The 25169-nt window shown below is 43.1% G+C and overlaps 1 protein-coding gene and 1 pseudogene across 6 annotated transcripts in view; one reads left to right on the top strand and one right to left on the bottom strand.

The window, feature by feature from the left end:
- The window catches only part of Dgkh (diacylglycerol kinase eta), a 168816-nt gene that overhangs the window by 16108 nt on the left and 127539 nt on the right, over positions 1-25169 (top strand). The gene's annotated exons all lie outside the window — the stretch shown is intronic.
- Positions 10000-25169, bottom strand: part of LOC110561257 (cyclin-dependent kinase 4-like) — a 29928-nt pseudogene continuing 14758 nt past the window's right edge.

Below are 25169 nucleotides of genomic sequence, written 5' to 3'. Positions count from 1 at the left end.
CTGTCCCTTGACAAATGTTGGTTTCACTCTATGACTCGTTAGCCATTTGAGAAACATATTTGGACATGTGGCTTAAGATGGCCAGTGGTTATTATTGATTCCAGCTATAATTTTAAAATTAAATGTGCTCTCGTTTTTGTCATTTTACACAGGTGTTTTTGAAATGATTTAATTTAATCCTTATTTTTGAGATAGGGTCTCACTCTGTAGCCTGAGCAACTTGAAACTCAAACTTTCAGCAATCCGCCTTCCTCAGCCTCCTTGAGTGCTTAGATAACAAGAGTGACCTTGCTCAGCTCCTGACGATTTAAAAAGTATATAAAAAAAATTAAATTTTGTGTATGAGTGTGTGTCTATGCTTGGGTATGTGCTTTGAGTACAGATGCCGGGGGGGAGGCCGACAGAAGGTGTCAGATCTCTTGGAGCTGAAGTTACAGGCCCTTGTGGGTCCCCTGATGTTGGTGTTGGAGACCGAACTCAGGTCCTTTGCAGGAGCACTTTGCACCCTGAGCTTTGGAGCCATCTTTCCAGCCTGCACTGTATTTTTTTTTTTTTTTTTTTTTTAGTGTACAGAAGTGGTAACAGTCCCTCTCTCCTGCTGTTGGACACACGGACTACCACAATATATAATTTAGTGTCCCTGATTCTTTAAAACTGAGCATCACGGCTCATGCCTATAATTCCAGCACTTGGGCACAGGGGACAGGAGAATTGCTGTGAGTTTCCGACCAGCTTTGGCTGCAGCGTGAGATCTTGTCTTTTGACAAAGAACAGAAAGTATTCTCGTTCGAAAGCTGCGTTCATGGGCGTCCATTTTCCTGCCTACTGTGTGTCACATGCGGCGGAGATACGGCTTGTTGTTATGTGTGCATCAACTATTAGAGTGTTGCAGAATTTTAAAGGAGCGTAGGAGTTTGTTCTAATAACCTAACTTAAAATGGCATCCCTGCTCAGGGACAGGGTATACTTTCTTTTCTAGAGAAAATAGGTGGTGAAAACTGGCCTCTAAAACCTGTCGTTTTTCATTTCTTACCTAGTTAAAAATAAATTTTACTCATATTTTTCCAAAAATATATCTTAATAGGCCAAGTGGAAAATTACTTCATATGATTCTTTTAAGCCGTACTGTGACCTTTTGAAAGTACTGCTGTACCTTATAGAACTGAAACTAAGTGTTCTTTGAAAACCTGCTTAAAAAGTTAGGTACCTAGAGACATTTTCTTCTAAACTAGCACTTTTGAGGAGTAAAACAAAACAAAGTGATTCAATGATTTTTATTAATTTTAATTAGAATTCATAGATGTTCCAGCCGAAATAGTTAAACTTGAAATTTACACTTCAAATGTTTACTCAGGCTTATCAATAAAAACCAGGAAGAGTTGATCGCGGATTTAGCATATTAATGATGGCAGGGATGGGATGAAACAGAAAGGGGAAAGGAGAAGGAGAGGGAGTGAGAAACCAGGAGCCTACCACAGGCTCTCATTCTTGTATGCTGTCCCTTAGGGCATCCCAGCCAGGAGCTCTGGGGCCAGAGTGGCAGCCACTGGGGCTCCCTGCCGTACAGTGCTTGGAGTTCCAAAGACCCGCTTTGAGGTACCGTTAATCAGTAGTTAAATTTTAGTGTCAGACTCATTTTTTTTTCTTTATTTCACTTGAAAATGTAGGTAATTTTAGTCAACTGTTAAAGGAGGCTATCTGGCTGGTCACCTTGCTGTATGCCTTTGAGCCCACAATGCAGGAGAGAGAGGCAGGTGGATCTCTGTGAGTTCAAGGCCTGCCTGGTCTACAGTCGGGGCCATGCAGTGAGATCCTATGTCCGAAAGCAAAGTAAGACAAAGTGGCCACCTGCTTTGTAAACTAAATACTAGGTGGAAAGGTGCTTACATCTTTGTGAAGTGGCCAAATTCAGTGGTGTGTGCTTGTAGTTTCAGCTGCTTGGGGAAAATGAGGCAGGAAGAGGTGTAAGGCCTGGGGTTTTAGGTGTGAAGAACAAGACCCCATCTCCTATGAAAATAACAAATATAACCCAAACAGCACCCCCCCATTCCTAAAACAAAAAACCAAACAGAATGTGAAATAACTGCATAAAAGGTAGATGTGTGTGTGTGTGTGTGTGTGTGTGTGTGTGTGTGTGTGTGTTAGAGAGGGACAGGGCCATAACCCAGGGTGGCTTGGAAATGATGACTATTTTACTTAAGCTTGTAGAGTTTGTAGAGTGCTGGGTTTAGAGGCATGAGCTAGCACATTCATTTGAGAACCTTTTCTGAACCTCGCATCACCTGTGTGTGCCTTCCGTTTTTAATCTTTATCGCACCTCATTTGACACATTCTAAAAATACAGCAGTTCAAGTACTGCGGTGGTGCTAGGGATAGCACAGGAAGCCAGATAGACAGTATAGAGGCAGGGAGAATTTATGAGCTTATAAGCATGTAAAGCGCATGACATCTGTGAAGATGAGAGGCACTACAGAAGATGAAGTGCTGAATTAGTGGTGTAGTGGGAAGAGTTGAAGGATCAGGTCTCTCCCAGAAGGTGATGTTGGAGCTGTGTTGTGTGGCACTTCAGAAGAGCTCTCTCCGCAAGAGGAGAAGCGGCTGTAAGGATGAGGAGGAGGTCGTTGGGGGCTGAAGTACGGGAGAAAGTCACGGAATTAACTTTACATCCCAACTGTAGCTCCCTCCCTCCTCTCCTCTCAGTCCCGCTCTCCCTCTCTCTTCCCCCTACCTCCTCCTCTACTCTTCAGAAAAGGGGAGACCACCACTCCCCAACTCACCCCAGCACATCATATTGCATCAGGACTGAGCCCCTCATCCCCTGTGGCCTGGTGAGGCAGCCCCACCAGGAGGAAGTCCTCAAAAAGCAGGCAACAGAGTCCATGTCAGATACAGGCCCTGTTCCCCTTACTAGGGAACCAACTTGAAGACCGAACTGCCCATTGTCTACATATGTGTAGGGGCCTAAGCCTAATCCATGCATGGTCCTTGGGTTGCCGCTTTAGTCTCCGCAAGACCCCCTGGGCCCTGGTTAGTTGGCTCTGTTTGTGGAGCTCCTATCTCCTCCTGGTCCTTTCCCCTACTTTTCCACACCCTGAGGATTCTTAGGCTGATTCTCTATCCATCCCAAGGTTCACCTGGGCCTTAGACAGCCTTCTGAATTTTATGTGTGTGTGTATGCCCATAGCCATTGATTTGTAAGAGGAAATTCTAGGACAGAAAAGAAAAGATAGATGAGAAACACATCAATGTAGAATTCAGCAAAGCAGGCTGGAGAGATGGCTCAGTGGATAACAGCACTGTCTGCTCTTCCAGAGGTCCTGAATTCAATTCCCAGCAACCACATGGAGGCTCACAACCATATATATTGATTGTATATAAGAGGGTATATATATATATATATATATATATATATATATATATATATATCCTCTTAAATGCAGACAGAGCCTCATACAATAAATAAATATAATCTTAAAATAAGTTTATGGCTGGGGGTCACCACAATGCGTGGAACTGTATTAAAGGGTCGCAGCCTTAGGAAGATTGAAAACCACACTGCTCTGGCCAATCATATTAGACTCTTCCCTGTTTCCAAAGCAAGGCGGGTATTTTGTAAATGTGCACCATTCTGCCACTAGAAGTGACCCTCTTTCTCTGTTTCTCTCACTGATTTATTTCTGTGTGTTTTTTTAGCTTTTCCCCTTCCACACTCCATGTGAGGCTCTGGTAAAGCTGGGCAGCTGTGACATTAGCAGGAAGCTTAATAGATGATAATATGTGGAGCTGGCCGCGTGCTCAGTTGGAGAGAATAGTGAAAGTTCAGTGGGGAAAAAGCTTTCCAGATGTCCTTTGGAAAGGGACAGGACATACTGTGTCTTCTCCTGGACATTCCCACAGCCCTGGCGAAGGATGAAGAAGATGTTCTCATCACCTACATCAACACACACTCAGAAGGTACCCTGATAACATGCTCCCCTGTAAGGTTCAGATATAAACCCAGACTTCAGTTTAGTGACTGTTGTCTCACAGGGGATCTAAGTGAGACAGTTTTAGTTTTGGACAACTTCAGGCACAAAGGTTCAAGTTGTTATTAATCCTTTGGCTTTTTTGAGACAGGGCCTCAAAGGCCTTGAATTCCTTTCCACTTCCACCCCACAGGCGCCGGGATTACAGGTGTGCCACCACCTTCCAAACTATTTTTGAAGATTGCATAAGTATCAAGAATTTCGAACAATCCTTTCCTTAAACTGGGTTCTGTTGCTATCTCTTGTTTTTTATTCACTTACGCACTTAATGGTATGGCTTGAACGGTATGTTAGCATGCACAGGGAAATCTGACAGTTCTTGGTGGCATTAAAAACCATAAGAAAATGACGAGACCCTTCTAAAACAATGTTTGAAAGCATGTTTATACAGTTTTACAATGAATACATTTTGGGATTATTGTGAGAATAACATTAATTCCATGAACCCCTGAATAATTCTTGTGTTACTACAGAGTATGTGAATTTTCTCCTTTTTTTTTCTTTCCTTTCCTTTCTTTCCCCTCTCTCCCCTCTCCTCCTCCCCTCCTTCTCTCCCTCCTTCCCTCTTTTTTCTCTCTTTCTCTCTTTCTCTCTTTCTCTCTTTCTTTCTCTCTCCCTCTCTCTCTCTCTCTCTTTCTTTCTTTCTTTCTTTCTTTCTTTCTTTCTTTCTTTCTTATTTTTTCCTTCCTTCCTTCCTTCCTTCCTTCCTTCTTTCTTTCCTCTCTCTCTCTCTCTCTCTTTCTTCCTTCCTTTCTTTTCTCTGAACTTATTCAAAGGAAGAACAGAGGATGCAAAGAAAAGTTGTGAGGTCACACCTGACATTACCCAGCAGGTTGTGAGGCCAGAGTTCCTGGAGCACTCTGTGTGGTTGGTTGCTGAGTAGCAGGAAAAAGTTAGAGGTCAGTGGGTGGGGCTGAGCAGACAGGCTGTAGAGACACTGCCCTTGACAACTTAGCACCAGGAGAGCATATAATTAGGCCTTAGGTGCAAGTTATGTTCACGTTGAAGGAGCACAGTTCACATTCCAAGCTAGCAAGTTTGATCTTGAAAATAAAGTTAGTATTTAAAATCTTTTAGATGGCAGTAGAGAAGTGAAGCAATAATTGGAGAGGGATTTAGAGATCAAGTCAGGGCTTTATTTAAGTGAAACTTTCTTTTTTTGAGACAGGGTTTCTCTGTGTAGCTGTGGCTTGCCTAGACTTGCTTTGGAGACATGGCTGGCTTCATAGGAAATCATTTTTTTTTAAAGATTTATTTTATTTTAAATTGTCTCTGTTTGTGTGTGTGTGTACCTGCTGAGGCATCATATCCCCTGGAAATGGAGTTACAGGTGGCTGTGAGCCACCCGATTTGGGTGCTATGAACTAAACATGGACCCTCTGTGAAGAGCAGTGTAATGGAAGTTTTGGTTTCTTTAAAAACTCAGTTATGTTATGTAAATATGTTTTGTTTTAATCCCAAGGGTGGGAGTTTAACTTGGACTTTAGTTTGTCCACAGCTGATAACTGCGTCCTGTTGGGTGTGGTCTTTGCCCCACAGGTAACATACTAATTCCTGTAGCAAGGAGAGGGGCATGGTCTAGGACTCTGAGGAATATAAATATGAGAGCCCAGAAAGAGAAGGTGTGGCAGTTTGGAGAGACCAGAGATGGACAGACAGAAGTGTTTCAAAGCAGCAGCTTGGAGGAGACTGCTTGTTGCATTTGCTGTTGATGGAGATTGGTATAGCCCCCAAAGAACCTATTGACCCTAAACAGCCTAGAGAATAAAGGTGTCTGCGCCCCCTTTCCCCACTAACCTCCTCTCTCTCACTTAGGGTTAAAGAGTTGGTGGAAGGGGGAGGGAGAGGCATAAATACCCCAAATAAAATAGAGTTTACAAACGAGCACAACAGAACAGTAGTGCCTGACCTCTGAGCCACCTCTTCAGCCTGGAAACAGATTTTTAAAAGGGGTAAAGCTTTGTGAACCAAAGAGGACCATCCAGAGGGAAGCAGGAAGTAGGTACAACAAAGAGAAGACACAGAGTCTTGCAAACAGGTTGGGATGGCCTTTCCAAGAAGCCCATCAGCTTAGCCTTAGCATAAGGCAGATGGGTGAGGGATACTTCTGGAAGTCCTTTTGACAGTTTTTATTTTCCTCGGTAAAACAGGAAGCTAACTTATCAGCTGAGGATCAAGGTGGAAGAGATGATAGTGGAGGTCTGGAGAGAGGGGAAGTTGAGGAGGCAGTTGACCAAGGGAGGAAATTCCTGAGTTGGAAAATGGAAGTCAAAGGGCTGAGGGATGCCTTGAGAAAACAGGGTTGAGGGTCATGTCCAGGAATGTCAAGCCTGGCATGGGACCCTGATCAGCTGCAGGGGTGGCGTAAATGGAGAGCTGTAGTAGACAGGGCTGCATGCAGGTCATCTAAACATGGCCAGGGTAGAGGGGACAGGGAGACTGGAGGGGGATCCCACAAATGGGAGGTCCCAAGGGTGAGTTCTGGAAGTTGTCCTGTGAGACTGAGAAGAAGTGGAAGACAAGAAATTACGTCCAAGAATGAAACATTTATTCAAATTACAAAAGGAAGAAGAAAAATGAAAGACTATACAGCCTCAGTTATTCTAGAAATGGTTTAGAGATACATTAATAATAGGTTTTGCTGGGGATGAATCCCCAGATTGTGTTTGCGAAGTTCGTTGTACCTCCTTTTGTAAAATGCAAAGAAATAGTTTACTTAGACGATGAAAGAGATAGTTTCCCCCAAACAAACAAATATATCTAGTTTGAAATTTAAAAAGTACATACAAACCCCTGCAATGCGTTAAGTAAAGTGGGTTCTGGTTCCAGTGGCATGCTGCGTCTGTCCTTGAACTCACTGTAGAACCCTAATTTCCTCTTGTCTCCCAGTGGCTGAGATGATAGGCATGTACCCTAACCCCCAACTCTGGTTCCAGTTCTTCTTAGGCGGGCTGCATAACATCTGGAAGCCCCAGTTCCCCCTCAGTGAGCCCCAGTAGGGTGTGGGGAGATGAGATAGTACCCTCTGCTCATGCCCGTCATACAACACAGTAGGTACCAGTAGCCAGGCGTTCAGGAATCTTGAGGTGCACGGCAAAACTTCTTAAGAAGTTTCAAAATTTCTTAAGAAGAATGCGAGTGAGCAGGGCGCTAATGAAATCTTGCAGTCATGGGGAAAGAATTCTTGTTCTGTCTCTGACAAACCAGAAACAAGAGATTTTTGGTTGTAAACCTGTTTTGTAGATTGGATCTCATCTGAGGACTAGACAGATTTTTTTTTTATCATAGATGAAGTTAAGATTCCACAGCAAGAAGAAAAGAATGTTGAAGGAGATCCAGCCTTTCTGTAGTAAATAAACACATCTTCCTTGTCATCATCCATTTCTGTCACAGTGGTCCTTTCATAAATGTCTGAGCAGTCATGGCTGTTCTCTTAAAGCAAAAGTCACTCTTGCCAGTTGCCTCTGATCTATCTTTCTGTGGAGTAGGAAGGAAAGTAGATATGGCGGGACAGGGAAAAAAAGTCCCTGGGTGGCAGGGACTCTAAGACTCTTCCCATGTGTATAAGGTAGTCCAGAGGCTCGCCCAAGTAGGGCAACACAGGTGCTTGGCTTCCTTGAACAGTGGCAGGGTGAGGGAGGTATTTCCTGGAAGATACTTGGGAGAGAGAGAAACAGCAGGGTCCCATATGAATAAGAGTACTAGCTAGCGGCTTCTAGTCTTTATTGTGATCCTGTGATTACCCATAGGCTAACAAAGCCCGAGGAACTTAGTATAGCATAAACATGTGATATGCTAAACATTAAAAGTTTATGAAGTAGTAAAGCTCCAGCATTCACAACATTATGTATAAGACCCACTGTCTTAGTTAGGGTTACTGTTGTTGTGATGAAACACTGTGACCAAAGCAACTTGGGTAGGAAAGGGTTTATTTCATCTTATTTCTCCCTATCACAGTCCATCACTGAGAAAAGCCAAGGCATGAACTCAAACAGGGGAGGAACCTGGAGGCAGGAGCTGATCCAGAGGCCATGGAGGGTGCTGCTCACTGGCTTGCTCTTCATGGCTTGCTCAGTCTGCTTTCTTATAGAACCTAGGACCACAAGCTCAGGGGTGGCCCCAACCACAATGGGCTGAACCCTCCCCCATCAATCACTAATTAGGAAAATGTTCTGTAGGCTTGCCTACAGCCTGACCTTTTGGAGACAGTTTCCTCAGTTGAGGCTTTCTTTTCTCAGATGGCTCTAGCCTGTGTCAACCTGACATAAACCAACCCAGCAGCACACCTCAGGACAGAACAACTCAGCTGTGCATTGATGGATATCGAACAGATAAAATGTGGTCATACATACAATGAGACTTAGGCAGGAAGGAGCTTCTGATATATGCTACAGTGTGGATAAATATTGAGGACTTTAGGCCAAGTAAGATAACCCAATCATAAAGGAACAGCAAATGAGGTCAAAAATCATAGGCACAGAAAGAATGGTGGTTGTCAGGCTCAGGGGGGGAATGGTAGCAGGTAATCGTTTATGGGCTTGACTTTCAGATTCAAGAGTTCTGTGCAGGACGGCCATGATGGCCACCCAGTGTTACGCTTTGTGCCCTAAACTGCGTACTTACTCACGGTGAAGATGGTAAATGTTATGTGTATTTTCCCCGTAATTCAAAATGTGTAATTATAAAAATACCAGTATAGTAACAGCTGTCTGTAAACTCAATAGTGATATCAAAATAGAAAATAAACCCAAGGAATGTACAAAGAGTAAGCCAAAAGTGAATTTGAACTAATGCTGCATATATTGTCTAGGTGACTTTTAAGTTTTGTATAATTACATCTCTTAGAGTTTTACCTGACTTGGGCTGGTCAGATGACGTGGGCGTGGTAAAGGCACTTGTACTACATAACGGGAGGGTAGAACCAGCTTCCTGAAATCATCCTGTGACCTCCACTTGCACTGTGGCATGGGAGTGCAGCTCCCAAACAAATGCTACACAAAAGGTTTAAGCTGACTTACTAAAATGACTTAAACGGCCATAACATAGCATCCAATTATGTGGTGAACAATGCCAATCCGATATAATACAGCAGCATAAATTTGTAGGGCTGGGGGCTGCACCCGTCTTTTATCCTAGTGCTCGAGGTGGAGGCAGGTGGGATTGAGACCAGCCTGATTTATACAGTGAGTTCCAGGCCACCCAAGGCCACATAATGGACCATGTCTGAAACAAACAAACAAACAAACAAACAAACAAAAAAAAACCCAAAAGCAAAATTAATTGTAAAAAATAATTTGGCTTCGTTACGGAAAGAAATAGTGTAACTGAAAAAAAAAAGAAGGAATGTGTTCACAAATGTATATTTTAAGTAAAGTGTTTTAAATCAGTGGCAACTGGGTTACCATCTAGTTAAAAATATAAAGCCTATTGCCTATCTCAGGCTAATAATCATACTTGTAATAAATGGAATTGTTAAAGTATTAGCCTAATTATAAAGAGATAAGTATTTGCATACTTCAGGCAGGGAGTTTACAAACACCAAAAAAGAAAACAGAAACCAAAAGCTTATTATGCTATATTCTGACATACTGAAGTTTATCATGAACTTTTCACACAGTCAATAAATTCCCAGCTCTTCCAACATTTAACCTGAAAGGTATTTCTCATTTTTTGTTTTTGATAAAAGTGTCCAGTTATAAAGAATTAGTTAGATGAAATATGTAGATCAATATTATTAAAAAATTCATCATTCAGCCAAATGCCTCACAGACTGAAGGCCTTCAATGTATTCATATCGTAGAAAATAAAATTTATAACTTTGAAAAAAGAGATCCCAAGACTCCTTTTTTTGTTATATACGTTGTCTGGAAAAGATGTAAGAAGTTGGAGGAAGGCAGAGCTCCTGTTCTCGGAGGGGCTCTCTCCACAAAAGTAGATAGGACAGGGCAGAGCCTCCGCTCCACTGCTCTCTGCATCACAGCCTTCCGGTGCGGATCACAGGGCTGCAGGGCTCAGGGGCAGAGATCTGCCTGTGTGCTTTCAGAGTCAGCATTTCCAGATATGCTGTGCCCCAGGCTCCTCCATCTCTGTCACCAGGGACTGTACTGGCCGAGGCCCTCTGGGGAAAAGAGCTCTGGAGAGAGATACATCGCTAGGCCGACAGTCCTCTGGAGTCAGAGCAATCCGATCAAAGATCTCATCTAAGCCGCCAGCTTCAGAGTGTCCACAGGAGAGACGCTTTGGATGAAACAGCTCTGCAAAGACACAGTCAACACTCCACGTGTCCACAGGCGCCGCATATGTAGACTACAGAAGAATTCCAGGAGCGCGGCGCCAGAGTGTAACAGCCACAGGTGGAAGGGCCATCTGGTTGCTGTAGATTCCGGCTGAGCCAAAGTCAGCCAGCTTGGCAGTCTCGCTACTTGTCACTAGAATGTTCTCTGACTTCAGGTCTCTGTGTACTATACAATTTTTGTGAAGGAAATGTTGCCCTCTTAGAACCTAGTGCATTAGATCCTTGAAGGTCTCAAGTGGCAAGCCTGTTGCGTATGCCTTGTCCATACACGTCCGTTTGTCCGTTTGTCAAACATTAGGGTCACTTTGATCTCAGGTAGTTCTGAAAGCAGTGCAGACATTCATTAGCCAGACAGCCTTGGGGTACCCAAAGCCTCCAGCCTCCTTAGTAAGGCCACCGCAGGAACTGCACGGACGGGAAGGTCACTCCAGCTTCTCTTTTACTGGGATTCTCAGAACAGAGTAGCCACTGCAGGGATCCTGGGCCTTGTACACTGCCTCAGTCACTGGCCCATATGAAGAGGTTGCAATTCTGGGATGGGGGAGCCCCACACACCTGGCCAAGAGCTGGTGGGGCAACTTGTTATCAGCGTCTGATAACAGGTCCTGTGGTACCATACACCTGAGCTGGATTCTGGGCAGCTGGACACTATGGGCAGGATCATAGACGCAAAAATTTATATCTTTAATAAAGTGAATTTTAATTCTTTTCTTTTTCTTTTTCTTTCTTTTTTTTGAGACAGGGTTTCTCTGTGTAGTCTTGGCTGTCTTGCACTAGCTTTGCAGACCAGGCTGGCTTCGAGCTCACAATGATCTGCCTGCCTTTGCCTCCCAAAGTGCTGGGACTACCATGCTCGGCTTTTTTATATGGGCCTCTTGCCTGCACGTGTGTCTGTGTACCATGTGCATGTGGTGGCTGTGGAGGGCAGAAGAGGGCTTTGGATTCCCTGGGACTGGAGTTACAGATGATTGTGACAGTGCTGGGAATCGAACCCAGGTGCTCTGGAAGAGGGGCCAGGGCTCTGAACTGCTGAGGTGTCTCTCCAGGCCCAGTGCCTGCCTTTACGTGGCTCCGAAGTCAGACCCTCCTGCCTGAAAGCCCAGCACATTACCAGCTACACTGTCTCAGCCCCATCGGGGCCCTTTAGTGCAGTTGCCTGTGTTACTGACTTCAGCACAGTTTAGTGGAGTTTTCCCACATAATTAAAGACATTACGGGCACGCACGTGACGATTCACACAGTCCATTAATGTCTCCCCAACTTGTCAGTTCACCTTCTCAGCAACTTCAGCATCAGCTCACGTGTTTTCATGTTATTTGTGAACATGTTTAAAGCAGAGAAAATTTTGAGTTGCCTTGGGTGTATGTGTTCCTCCCTTTCATCTGGCACTGTGTAAGCAGGCATCTGTTGCATCATCTCACGGCATGATGCTGTTTGCACCATTTTGGTCGTGCCCCTGCTGCTTCAAAGGGCCCTCAGCTTAGTGCCAACGTGTGCTTCGTGCTCCTAAAGCCAAGAGAGCTGTGAGGTGTCTTATGCAGAAAATGGGTATGAGATGAGGTTTTCTTTTTTAGACTTGAGTTACAGCAGTTTGAGCACGGAGTTCAGTGTTCATGAATCACATATATAATATATTTCGGGCAGAAGCAGACACATGCCAAGGTTTTAGATTGGCTTTGAAATATGTGACCAGGCATTTGCAGAGACTGTGGCTGTTCTAAGAGAAAATATTCCCTATCTGTTCCTTCAGCAATGCAACCACTTTTTAGAACACAGCCGAAGCAAATATTGTGAGTCAGTTGTGTGTAAAACTACTTGAAAAGGAAAGTGTTGCAAAAAGTATCTGTTGAAGCCCATTAGTTCAGAACCTGTCGATCAGAATAGCACATCAAAAAAACTCTTTCTGGAAGAATAGTAAGTTTGGACACACTTCCTCATGTTTGAATGTTCTAATTTTCCGTACTTGAAAAAGACTTTTGAAGACAGAACAGAATTGCTCATTAAGATGACCCATTTTTCCTCAACATTAAATACACATTTGGCTTTGACGTAACCTGTTTATGTCACAGAGTAGAAAAATGGCTGTCAGCCCAGAAAGGCTTGAGATGACAGGCATATATCATCGTGTGTGTGCTAGCTCCAACATTTTTCATCAGTTCTTAATCATCGGTTTTAATTATTCATTGTTGCTACAATCGATCTCACAATCAATAATACATTTTTCATTGAGACGTTAGTTTAATGTAAATGGAACAACTCCGAAACCAGAGATATTCTTAGAGGCAGGAGGATGTAGCTTGCTTTTGTTTTCATCAGTACATTTGAGCTCTCTTCCCTGTCGTAATGATCCTCCTGGCATCTCCGCTTGCTGTGTTTATACAGTAGACTCCCAAGATGGTCCTTAAAAATCGAGGCTGTACTTTGCTTCTGTGAGTTCCAGTTGCTTAATGCTGTATTTCAAGAAAAGCTTTTGTCCTGAGGTTTTTCTTTGAGTTGAGTTTCTATTGGAACAGTTACTAAGTAAGTATGTTGAGCTGCTGCTGCAGAATGTGACTGAGGCAGGGGAGTGCTGTAAGATGATGGATTTTATTGTTTGAGAGCAGGACTGGGTTTGCATCCCAAGTGCCTCCCAAGTGGCTTTGCAAACAAGATTTATCTCTAAAATCAAGAGAATAACCAAATCTATCTCAGTTGTGAGGATTTAAACCACATAAGCATTTAGAAGAATAGCTATAACATAGTGACACTTGAACGGGTCATTTGTCACATTTATGCTGAAAGAAAGCAGGCTAGACTACAGTAATAAACTCAGCATCTGAAACAAACTTTAATCGTATGAGCCCGAGAGGAAATGCTGGCCTTTACAAAGAAGTGTAAACGTTTCCACTGTCGTAAGACACTGGCCTCCTGTTAGTTTTGCTTTAGATGGTTTCTGAATTTGCCAGATTGTGAAATCTCATGAAGGTCTAGACAGGATGATGCATATGGAGTTTTTGGTTATAACAACCATCTTATAGAAAACAGTTATGGCTTGGCCAGGGGATTTTTAGGCAAAGGAAAAAGACTCTTTCCCGGGCAGAGGAAAAACAAGGTGGGTGGCTTGAGGAACGAGCCCAAGTTTCTTCTCCATCTTTGAGCGAGTGTGCTCACATGGATACCTGTGCAGACATGAAAGCACACATAAAAATGATAAGCGAATCATCTTTACAGTTCCACTTCTGCCAGGATCTCCTTGGTAATTTCTCCTCTGAAACTATAAAAGTTCAGTTATTTCCCTCAAAATCGATTATGGAGAGCACCTACCTTCTATCTTTCTTTTTCCTTTGACTACATTAAATAAAGGAAACATCCGGAAAATTTTAGTTAACAGTGTCACATTAAAAAAATATAAAGGTACCTCTTAAAATGATCTCTATTTTGGAAGCACAAAAAGCTAGTGTCGCTCTGCTGTGATGTATAAAGTCCATCGAGGTGGTTCCCAGAACACGGGCTGCTCAGAGGTTGTGGTATGGCACCCATTCGTGTACCCCCAGCTCATGCCCCCTTCCACTCCGCTCTGCACTCATCCCTAACGTCCTGAACTGACATTTGTTTAGGCGCTAGAACTACAGAGATTAATAAAACATATTGGCATTTTACTATTTACTTATTTTTTTTGTTGGTTTGATCTTTTGAAACAAAGTCTCACTGAATGGTTCCGGCTCACCTAGTCTCAGAGCGACCTTCCCAGTTTGCTGAGATTACAGGTGTGATCTTCCATGCCTGGCTTCCTGTCCACTAGCTGGTGCTCCTGTAAGAGCAGTAGATCTGCTTTTAACCGTCGTAGTTCTATTTAACAAAATGTTATTATTTTTCAAACTAGAATGAAATCTTTTCAAGCATATGCCGCTCTTGAAATGGGCATAGCCTGGGCCTTGGTCATTGAGCTGGGGAATCATAATGCATATTGCTGTACAGGTGTTTAGACAAGAAAGACCTTCTGCCTCTTGCTAAAGTTTTGGGGGCTGTGTGCATGCCGATGAAGCGTTCTAACCACTGGCCTATATCCCTGCTCTCACTCCGCTGCCTCTTCTGGATAGTAACGGTATGAAAGAAGGTGAACTATTTAACATCTACAAAAGCCTCAGTTTCCTCCTTCGAAAGCCAAGATCATTAGATTCATCTTTCGAGGTTGTTACATAGACCAAAGGAGGAGAGTTTGAGTGCCCTTCAATCTTCCTGTCTCTTTTGTACTTTTTCCTGCTTTAGGTCGAGTTTGCGACATTTGTTACACTCACGTATAAATTGACCAGTGGTGTTTGACAGTGCGCTAATCCCTCTGGCTTGGCAAAGCCCTTAGACTATGAATTCTGAGCTGGCAGATTTGTCGTGGCCGCGCTGCTTCATAGTTCCTCACTGATCTAAAGGGAAAGAACTCGGTAACTAAAATATTTACTTCGTCACCAAAGCATGTCTCCTGGGGCCAGGGACATCAATGAATATGAGATGTGAGTGTAAAGGTGCCATAAATCCCAGGCCCAGCTTCCACCAGCAGCATCTGTGCACCGTTGTTAACCCATAAATAAAACCCCATCAGCCGTTTAATTTGCAGATCTTCCAGAGGTCCCTTTGAAATTTAGCTCACAGCAGATACGTCCCGCTAGCCAGGGTTGCCGCTACCGGCTTGCTTAGTCTACCTGAACGTTATTTATTAATGTCTACTGGTAGCTGGACCCACAAACTGAAATTTGAGAATGGCGCAGATGGGGACTCTCCCAAGCCTTGTGCTGTGATGGATGCTCATCTGTTGATCACGGTTACCATGGCAAGTACCGGCTGCTACCTGTTTCAGCAGTTTCCTCCTACTCTTTCCTATTTTTGGACTGTCTTCATTTCACAAACTCGTCACCTCCATTCCGCCAGTGTTACCTCATTCCACCCTTGATTTCCGTGCTTCTAACCGAAACTTCCTTTTTTTTTTTTTTTTTTTTTTGAAGGAATTAAATCTCTTGGGCAATTTTATACAATTTAGAATCTCATGCAATGATAGCTTTCCCACTTAACAGGAGGCTACTTGCAATGAAGCCCCACTTTACATTCCGCATCATCACTGGCAATCCTCTTACGTACAGTCTTGTACGGGGAATTCCAGATTGGTATTCATAACTGTCATGCCAAGGGCCTTTTGTAAATAAAGTTCTTAAAAAAAGTCTCAAGGCATCAAGACCCTGACTTAAAATAAGCTACAAAATACCTCTTAGCTGGAGAGATGGCTGGAGAGATGGCTCAGTGGTTAAGGTGCCTGCTGTGCTGAGGTTGGATCTTCAGCACCCACAGGGGGGAAAAAGCCCAAACTGGAAATGTGTAGTGTGTTCCTGTAGCCTTCGTGTTGGGGGAAAGGCGACAGGCAGAATCTGGAGGCTTGCTGGCTTGTTAGCCGAGCTGAAACTGGGAGCTCCAAGATCACTGAGAGACCCTTGCCCCCCAAATGAAATGCGCGTGTGTAAGCACACACACACACACACACACACACACACACACACACACACAGTGTCTGTGCCCGCCTGCCCCCACCCCATTTATTATACTATTCTTGTTTGCTGCCTGTGTAGCAGACTCCAGTACTGCATTGCAGATAGCTCAATGGAGGCTGTTTGCAGACAAGGGTACTTGTTGCTCTTCCAGAGAATCTGGCTTCAATTGCCAGCACCCACACGGCTAACAGCCTTCTTTAACTCCAGTTCCAGGGGATCCAATGGTCTCTTCTGCCCTCTGAGGGTGCTGTATGCAATGTGGTGCATTGACAGGCATGCAGGTAAAACATACATAACACAAAAAGACAGCCCAGTCTTCAGTTGGACTAAACAATGAAAGACATATCATAAAATATCGTGGTTTTTATGTACAGTCAATCTCAGGAAGCCTTCTGTGCTTTCTCTTAACTCAGTGACCAGCTGAAGAGAAGAGAACCAACTTCCATCACAGGGCCACAAAGGAAAGAAAACATTGCTAGTATTGAAAACTGATGTTTTGTAAGAAAGCAGTAGACTTATTTTTCACTTTCCATTCTTCCAGAAATCTTACAGCTTAAACATTTTTATTTAATTTTATGTGCGTTGACCTGAGGGTGTCAGATCCCTTGGAACTGCAGTTACAGACAGTTGTGAGCTGCCACGTGGGTGCTGGGAATTGAACCCAGGTCCTTTGGGAGAGCAGACGGTGCTCTTAACCACTGAGCTATCTCTCCAGCCCCCCCCCCCATCTTATAACTCTCTAAGTTTAATCTTCATTATATTTGGCTCTGTGGCTATAGAGTTTTAACGTTAAATATTTGGTTCTTTTATTATTTTTTTCAAAAGTGTTGTGCAGCTCCTCCCAGAATATGTTAGCAACAGATTATTGATTTTGTTAAAAAGAAAAAAAAAAGTGTGCTGTTCAGATTTTCTTAGCTACAGATTTGACGGCACAGTTCATCAAATCTGGCACAGGGGAACTGCTTAGGGCTCATTGGTAGAGTTTGATATAGACCCAGCTTTTGTAATACCAAGAAATTGTAGGTTGTTACATTGTTTTTTGTTTGTGTGTTGTAAAGTGTTTACACTTGTTATAAGTTGTAGCTGAAACTTTTATTCCATTAAAATAAAAGGTTTCAAAGCTTTTCTTTATGAAGTTTTATAGTATGTTAAAATAGTACAGACTTAAAACTTTTTGAAAAAAAAATTCTATTTTGAAAAAAATAAAGCAACTGTAGGGAATTTTTTTAAAGAAGGTGAAAAATGTATGCATCACTTTTTCCGCATACTTATTCATTCTCTTCAGCAGTTTGGCTTAGGGGCTCCTCTTGGTGCTATGAGATCACATTTATAACAGGCCCTCCACCAGACTGTTAATAAACTCTGCAAACTAGGCCCCGACAAACGAGACAGTATGTAGAAGACTCAAAGGTGCTTTAGTATTCTGCTCATATTGTGAATTTAACAATCCTAGAAAAAATGCCATCTTTCCCCAGTGTGGGTTAGATCTCAGGTGGAGATTGATGCTTAAAAGGACAGCATCACAAACTTCAAGAGAAAGCGTCAGGACCCTTTGATATTGATTATCACTGGTGATCAGCTGCAAACCGAGAAGGAATAAAGTCTTTTACCTAAGAAATCAGTAAGGGAGTATTTTATTGAGTATTTTTGCATCAATGTCCATAAGGGAGATGGGTCTGAAATTCTCAGTGGAGTCTTTGGTGTGGTTTAGGTATCAAGGTGACTCATAGAATGAGTTTGGCAATGTTCCCTCTGTTTCTAGTTTGTGGAATAGTTTGAGGAATGTTGGTATTAGCTCTTCTTTAAAGGTCTGGTAGCATTCTGTACTAAAACCATCTGGCTCTGGGCTGCTTTGGTTGGGAGACATTGAATGACTGCTTCTATTTCCTTAGGAGTTATAGGGCTATTTACATTGTTTACCTGATCTTGATTTAACTTTGGTAAGTGGTCTTTTATCAAGAAAATTGTCCATTTTGTTTAGATTTTCCAGTTTTGTGGCATATAGGTTTTTGAAGTAAGACCTAATGATTTTTTGGATTTCCTTGATGTCTGTTACATCCCCCTTTTCATTTCTGATTTTGATAATTTGGATATTGTCTCTCTGCCTTTTAGTTCGTTTCGCTAAGGGTTTGTCTGTCTTGTTGATTCTCTCAAAGAACCAACTCTTGTTTCGTTGCTTTTTGTTTGTTTGTTTGCTTGTTGTTGTTGTACTCTTTGTTTCTGATTCATTGATTTTAGCCCTGAGTTTAATTATTTCCTGCTGTCTACTCCTCTTGAGTTTGTTTGTTTCTTTTTGTTCTAGAGCTTTCAGGTGAGTTGTTAAGTATGGAATCTCTCCCAAGTCTTCTTATGAAGGCACTTAGTGCTGTGAGTGTTCCTCTTAGCACTGCTTTCATTGTGTCCTATAAGTTTGGGTATGTTGATCATTAATCTTAATTGACTTCTAGAAAGCCCTTTCTTCTTTTTTTGATCCAGTGGTCATTGAGTAGAGAGTTGTTCAGTTTCCATGAATTTGTAGGCTTTCTGTTGTTGTTGAAGTCCAGCTTGATATCCATGGGCAGTCTCCCCTCTCTGAGGAGCAAGAGAGGGGGAATAAGAGGAAGAAAGGTGAGAGAAAGGGACTTGGGAGTTCGGAGGAGAGGAGGGAGGAGAAGTTCTGATCAGGATGTAAAGTAAATAAACAAAGTAATTAAATTTTGAAGAGAGAGAGAGAGAGAAAGAGAGAGAGAAGGAAATCTGAAGGCTTGGTGATACTTTTGTCCAGAGGGAGACAGATACAGTGTTTAGAATATTGCTTAAGAAAAGCAGAATTGAAGTCGGAAAACAACTCACGGGCCATGGCTGTAGTCATGACCTTTTTTTATTTGTTTAATGGGAACGTTAGGGTAATTTAGGTCAGCCCGTTGAGAGACACAGTAAATGACTTTGCCTTTTGGTTCAAGGAGTTCATTTCTGTTCTATCTAGAGAAGACAGCAGGGACCGCTGAGCACACACATTAAATGTAGTCTTCTTCCATTTCAGCCAAATAGAATTAGGATAAAAATAACCAGTTATAATGTAGGCTACATGGGGAGTCTGGGGTTATTGCAACAGCATCCTAAAGTGGTTTGCCTGATTCCAGGCTTGCTTCCCTGTGTGGCTAACACAATTCTATTCCTGTGAAAAAAGAAATTTTTAGAAAATAATACAGAAAAATCAAAAGAATTACATAGTTCAGAATTAAAAAAAAAAAAAAAGACCTTCTTGTTAGATTTGTTTCCATACTCTTATTTTCTTAAGCTAAGATGACTTCTTGCAATGTACACATGATTCCAGTGAAGTTTTGATGCAGGATTCAAAATATTTTAGATGCTGGTTGATTCGGAAGACTGGGTTCTTAGAGGATCCTGGAGAAGCTTACATGAGTGTAGGTCTGAAGCGACCACTGGACTGACTCACGGGGTCACCGGACCATCCAGGGGTGGGGAGAGCGCTGCTGTTTCCCAGGGCACACCCGCCTGCAGGGCTGCTCTTGACTCCATAGTATGGACTCCGGTCCCTGCACACAGACACACTGCCCACGAGGTAGAACACAGCTTTTCCTTCATTCACCTCTCTCAGGACTGTGCCTTCGTCTGGCGGAACCTAAGCTAGCCTCTGAAATGCAGCATTTGTACTGTCTTTCTTTATTGTTCGCAGCTCATACATTGTGAGGGACAAGGAGGACATAGGCATTGCATGTGGATGCCAACCGCCAACTGTCCTCAGCCGATGCAGGAAAACAAAAATTCAAAAAGGCTTAGGATCTTTTTTTTTTTTTTTTCCAGAAATAACTGCAATTAACAGTAGGGACTCCATTCCAGATACATGTGACCCCTTCTCTTATAGACAGATAGATGATGGGTATATAATAGATGATAGATAATAGATGATAGATAGATACTAGATGATAGATAATAGATGATAGATGATAGGTAGATGTTAGGTAGGTGGTAAGTAGATGATAGGTAGTTGATGAATAGATGATAAGTAGATGACAGATTTCAGAAAGAAGAGCACCCCAGTTGCTTTGCCAGTGGCTTTTGCTCACTATCACCCCCCCCCTTGATCCCAGCTTGGAAAGGTGAACTGTTTCTTCCATCACAGCACACACCTCTCCTTTGCTATGACCTTTCAACTCTGTGTGACAATTTTTGTCTTTGCAAGTTGACCGTGTGCCCTTTTTTGTTCCTAAAATGCACACTTTTTAAATGATTTATTGCATTTGATACTTACCATAAATTCTTTCCCTAATTTTTTGTATATTTTGAGCGATTTTGACTCCCCCCCTTCCCCCATACCTGTCCCTCCCCTCTACGACAGGGTTTCTCTGTGTAGCCTCTGCTGTCCTGGAATTCATTCTGTAGACCAGGCTGGCCCTGAACTCAGAGATCTGCCTGCCTCTTCCTCCTGGGTGCTGGGATTTTATTTCTATTCTTAATTACTTGCCAAGGAGCATGTTCAAGAACAGTATGTGAGCACCAGGGAGGCAGGGGATCTCTGAGTTTGAGGTCAGCCTGGTCTGTAGAGTTATTTTCAGCCAGGGCTACACAGAGAACCCTTATCTTGAAAAAACAAAAAAAGAAGGGTATGTGGTTATTTTGTTCTTACTTTTTTTTTTTTTTTGCACTGAAAATGTCTGCCAATCATTATTATACATGAATAATTGAGTGGGCGGGGGCTCTGCTGAGTGGTAGAGCAGTTGTCTAATGCTGATGACTCGAGGTTAATCTCCAGGAAAACACACACACACACACACACACACACACACACACACACACACACACTACATGAATAACATGGATGATTATAGTATTTTTGATTCCTGTTTTTCTTTTTTCATTTTATTGCACATGTGAAAACTTGTGCATGGGTGTGCTGCGTGTGGCGCATACCATGTGGACACATGTGCCATGACATCTGTGTGGAGTTTGGAGGACAACTTTTAGGATTCAGTTCTCTCTTAACCTTCTGTAGGTCCCAGGGATCGAATCAGGTCAGCACCTTTATCCACTGGCCCCATCTTGCTGCCCCCTCACACTCCTCCCCCTCACACTCCTCCCCTTCACACTCCTCTCTTGTCGTCCCCCCCCTCTGAGTTTTTGTTCCATTGTCTATTGGATTTTTTATTGTTGAAAATTGTTAGGTCGGCCTAATTTTTTTTCCCATATTGCATTTCTTTATCCTTAAAGTTGGATAATTTCATGCCTTCCCCTGCCAATAGAAAAATTTAGTGCTGTTCCCTGGCCTTACTTACTGTGCTCCTTGACTTTAGGCTTGTTGATGTGGTGCAGTCTGTTGAATAGCTCATGGCTTCAGATCAAATATATGGGTTTAGGGGAGGCTTTGAAAGGCCAGATTCAGTTCCTAAAAAGTGCTGAGTTTCCTGTCAGAGGTGGGTGAGTGCCTGTGGGGAGATGGGTTTGCCTTCTGGAACAGGAGTTCCGGAGAGGTGATCTCTAAGTTCTCCACAGTTCTGACATTCATACAGTGATTTCCAAAGCTCACAAAGAGCAATGTGCAAATAAAATCCTTGGAGTGACGCTTATGGTTGATGTAACGAAACCGAAGAGCTATTTTCATTTTGGATAGCGAGCTCTAGGAATCCTGCCGTGAGAGTGAGATTCTGAGGATGATCCTGACGCTGAGTGCTCTAGGGTGAAGGAGAAGTGCGGTCTGCAGTGTTCCTTGTGGCAGAATCTTTCCTTCCCTAGTTGTTTTATTTAAAACATTTACTGTAAAATTCTGTGCAGTGTTTGCCTGCACGTATGTCTGGGTACTACCTGTGTGTCTAGTGCCTGAGGAAGCCAGAGTTACAGGTTATGAGCCCTCTGGGTGCTGGGAACGGAACCCGAGTCCTCTGCAAGAGCAGCAAGCGCTCTTAACCACTGAGCCATCTCTCCAGCTCCAGGTCTGTTTCCCTGATGGAGACTCCCCCCCCGCCCCCCGAGTTACTGTTTCTGAAGCAGAGGCTTTTTAAGCCTCATGGTACCGTGCTTGTATTTGGGGTTGTATGTGATTAGATTGCTCATCCTATAGCAAAACTAGTGTCTCCAAACTAATGTTAGCTTTCAAAGCATTGATTAATATTTAGTGTGTTTGGGCTAGGGTCTTGCTATGTCACCTGTTTGGCCTTTAATCCTAAATGCTTGTGTGTGCCAACACGTGTCTCTTAATATTTCCCAGTAATCATTTTTATCTAGTTTTAGACTACTGTTTACTCTGTTCAGAGAAAGGCAGCCAATACTGATATTTCTCAGAGGTGATTCGATTCCCTTCTTAAGGCCAGTGGTATAAACTTCTCCATTATCTCTCTTTCTCTCTGTCTTTCTCTCTTTCCTTCTCTCTGTCATTCTTCTCTCTTTTTCTTTAGTTTATTAAAAGGAATTGTCAACCTAAACTTGAGGACAGAGGTGCTTCGAGAAAGACCAGGACACATCCAGGTGTGGATATGGGCTTTTCAAGGGAGAGTCACCAAACTCCCAGGTTCTTCACAATTACATTTTGTATTTGTTTTCGTACCAAAGCCTCCAAACTGTACTTACTTGGTTTACATGTCCCCAGAGCCCAACACAGGACTTCCTGAATCTTGTGAGGAAAAGTGTGGGCACAAATAGTCAGCCAGTTCTAGAACCTTAAGAATCTGGAGAGCTAAAAGAGTTTATGCCAGGGGCTCTTACGGCCGAGAGTCTCTTTCTATTTCAGTTTTAGGAAATGAATTCTAGAGATTTCTATCTCAGCTAGAGGAACAGTAGTAATTTCAGGAACATATGTGGTACTTCAGGGCTCCGCAAAAACAAAAGCTGATCAGATCACGTGAATTTTTAAAGATTAATGAATTCAAATAGGATGTTTATTTCAGTGATGACACGCAGTAAATATGCTGCCAGTTGTCAGCATTTGGGAATGTTTGAGCAAAATAAAAAACAAAAATAAGCAACCAAATATCTTAATGAAACAAACCAAGCAAAATACCAGAAGAGGGAACGAGATCTTGCCTCAAGGAACTTGCAACTTAAATCTAGAGTTGATCTGCCCAGTTGTAAAGCAGGGTGGTGATGCAGGAAGTGGCAATGAAATGGGAGAGGACAGGGACACACCTTTCCTTTACAGATGCGCTGACAGGCCACCCTTCCTTTCTATTTTAGTCATCTGCAGTACTCGGAGAGACCATACCGGGCTTTGCAATAACGCAGGTGCTTTCAGCCCAGATTCACAGAACCACCTTACAGGGCGTGGCCGGCCAGAGCTGCCCTGGGGAGGGAGCTGGGATGAGCAGTTTGCTGAGGAGGGGAGGTGATTTATCTTGGCACCACCGGGGGCAGCACCTGGCCCTTTACTCTGCAGCTGAACCTGGATTCCCTTTGTCTTTCACCTCTCACCAGCTGGGTGCTCCCACTATCCCCAGCTTGCGCACCGCCCACACCCTCTTATTAGCAGGCCTCCATTCCTTGTTTTATCTCCCTCCCCCCTTGTTGTTTGGACACCCTTTTCAGGGAGCCTGGACCACCAGAACAGTGTTTAAAAGCTTATAAGAAATACTGAAAAGCAAAGCAAAGCAAAACAAAACACGAGTTCCATCCCTCTTAAAAGAAAGAGAGAAAAATACCCTGTACATTTTCCTTTTAGAATTATTCAAGACCAATAAAAGTGGATCTGATGCTATGCCCGGTATGAAGGGGCTGCAGAGATGTCTCAGTGGTTAAAAGTACTTTGTATTCTTGCAGAGGACTCTAGTTCAGTTCCCAGCATCCACGCGGCAGCTCAAAACCATCTGTGAGTCCAGTTCTAGGGGACCCAGTGCTCTCTTCCTGCCTCTATGAATTCCTCCTCCACGAACACATGCATGTAACCTCTCTCAGGCTCACACGGATACTCAATAGCAACCTTTAAGCCCAGTGCCAAGAAGTGTGAGAGAGACAGGGAGGCATGCTGAGCATTCTAGGTAGAAGCAGTGAATGAATCCAAATCCAGACTGAAGTGGAACCATGGCCACAATGGCTCATAAACCTTAATCCCAGTGTATATGTGATCTTAGTCATAAAAGAACTCCCATTTGTCTGTGTTCGTGTGGCATGAGGTTGTGTGTACATATGTGTCCTTTATGTGTTTACTTATACTTGAGGCGTAAAGTGAGTCAAGAAATGGTTTAGGCTGTGTTTATTCACAGGTATCTATTGGGCATTCTTTGCTGTTCATCCTCTTGTTGTCCAAACATAAATAGTACAGTCTGTTCCTTCTTCCTTAGCTACTGCATCACAGGAAGTGATCCCATCTGCTAGTCAGTGCCGTGTGTAAGAGTTCTTGTGAGATTTTAGGTGTAAATATTTAAAACAATGAGGTGTTTTTATTTTTTGTTTTTTTTTGGGGGGGAGTTGTTCACAATAGCTTTCTTCATCTCAAGAGTTTCATAATTAAACATAAATATAAGATGTACTTACCAAAACATATGTTTGGGGTTTAGATAAGCATGTGGCGTGTATGTGTATGTACGTTTGCCTGCACATCTGTGGATGTACTTGTAGAACCCAGAAGTCCGTATCTGGAGTCTTCTTCCTCGGTTGCATCCCACTTTATGTTCTGGGACAGGATCTCTCACTGAAGCCGGAGCTTAGTGGCTGGGTTTGCTGAGCAGAGGTTCGGGGGTGTGTGTGTGTGTCTGCATCTACCCCTAGCACTCCATGGCTGGGGTTAGAGCTCAGCCCTGCTCTGCTTGGCTTCTACCTGGGCCCTGGAGTTCCTAAGTCAGGCCCTCACGCTTGTTCAGGAAGCACCGGGTGGCCTCCACAACCGCACTAAAAACATATTCTGGCACCTTTAATCTTTAACACAGTAGGGGGTTAAATTTTTTTTTTTTTTTTAAACTGAACAAACACTAAAATAGTCTCGGTGGTTGCGGATAGGATAACGATTTGCAGATCATAATAAATTCCGTATTTGTGAAATATGATGGATCGGCATCATTTCAGGGACTTTGCTTGCTTAGCCTCTCCCCACCCCCCACGGTCACCTCACTTTTGAACGTCTTCCTAAACTCCAGGGTGGCCACCGCATCGTGAATGTACAGAAACACACGGGTGGGGGCAGAGAGGGTAAGCACTGTGGCTGTGGTCTGGAGCTTATGGCAGCAGGCGGTTTGAAACCTCGGACAGGCAGGCCTTAAGCACAGGCCCTCATACACTTTGAAATGGTATAAGAAGGAATGCAACATGGCAGGATCGCAGCACAGGACGCCTTTTGTTTGTGTGAGATTGGATCATTTTATGGCCAAAAACAACAAAGTAAATGTAGCTAACGTTAAAAATGTTTTTTTCTTT

This window comes from Meriones unguiculatus, chromosome 9, assembly GCF_030254825.1.
Source record: "Meriones unguiculatus strain TT.TT164.6M chromosome 9, Bangor_MerUng_6.1, whole genome shotgun sequence".
NCBI lineage: Eukaryota > Metazoa > Chordata > Mammalia > Rodentia > Muridae > Meriones > Meriones unguiculatus.
The sequence above is the reverse complement of the archived record's forward strand: the minus strand, read 5'-3'. Positions and strand labels throughout refer to the sequence as shown.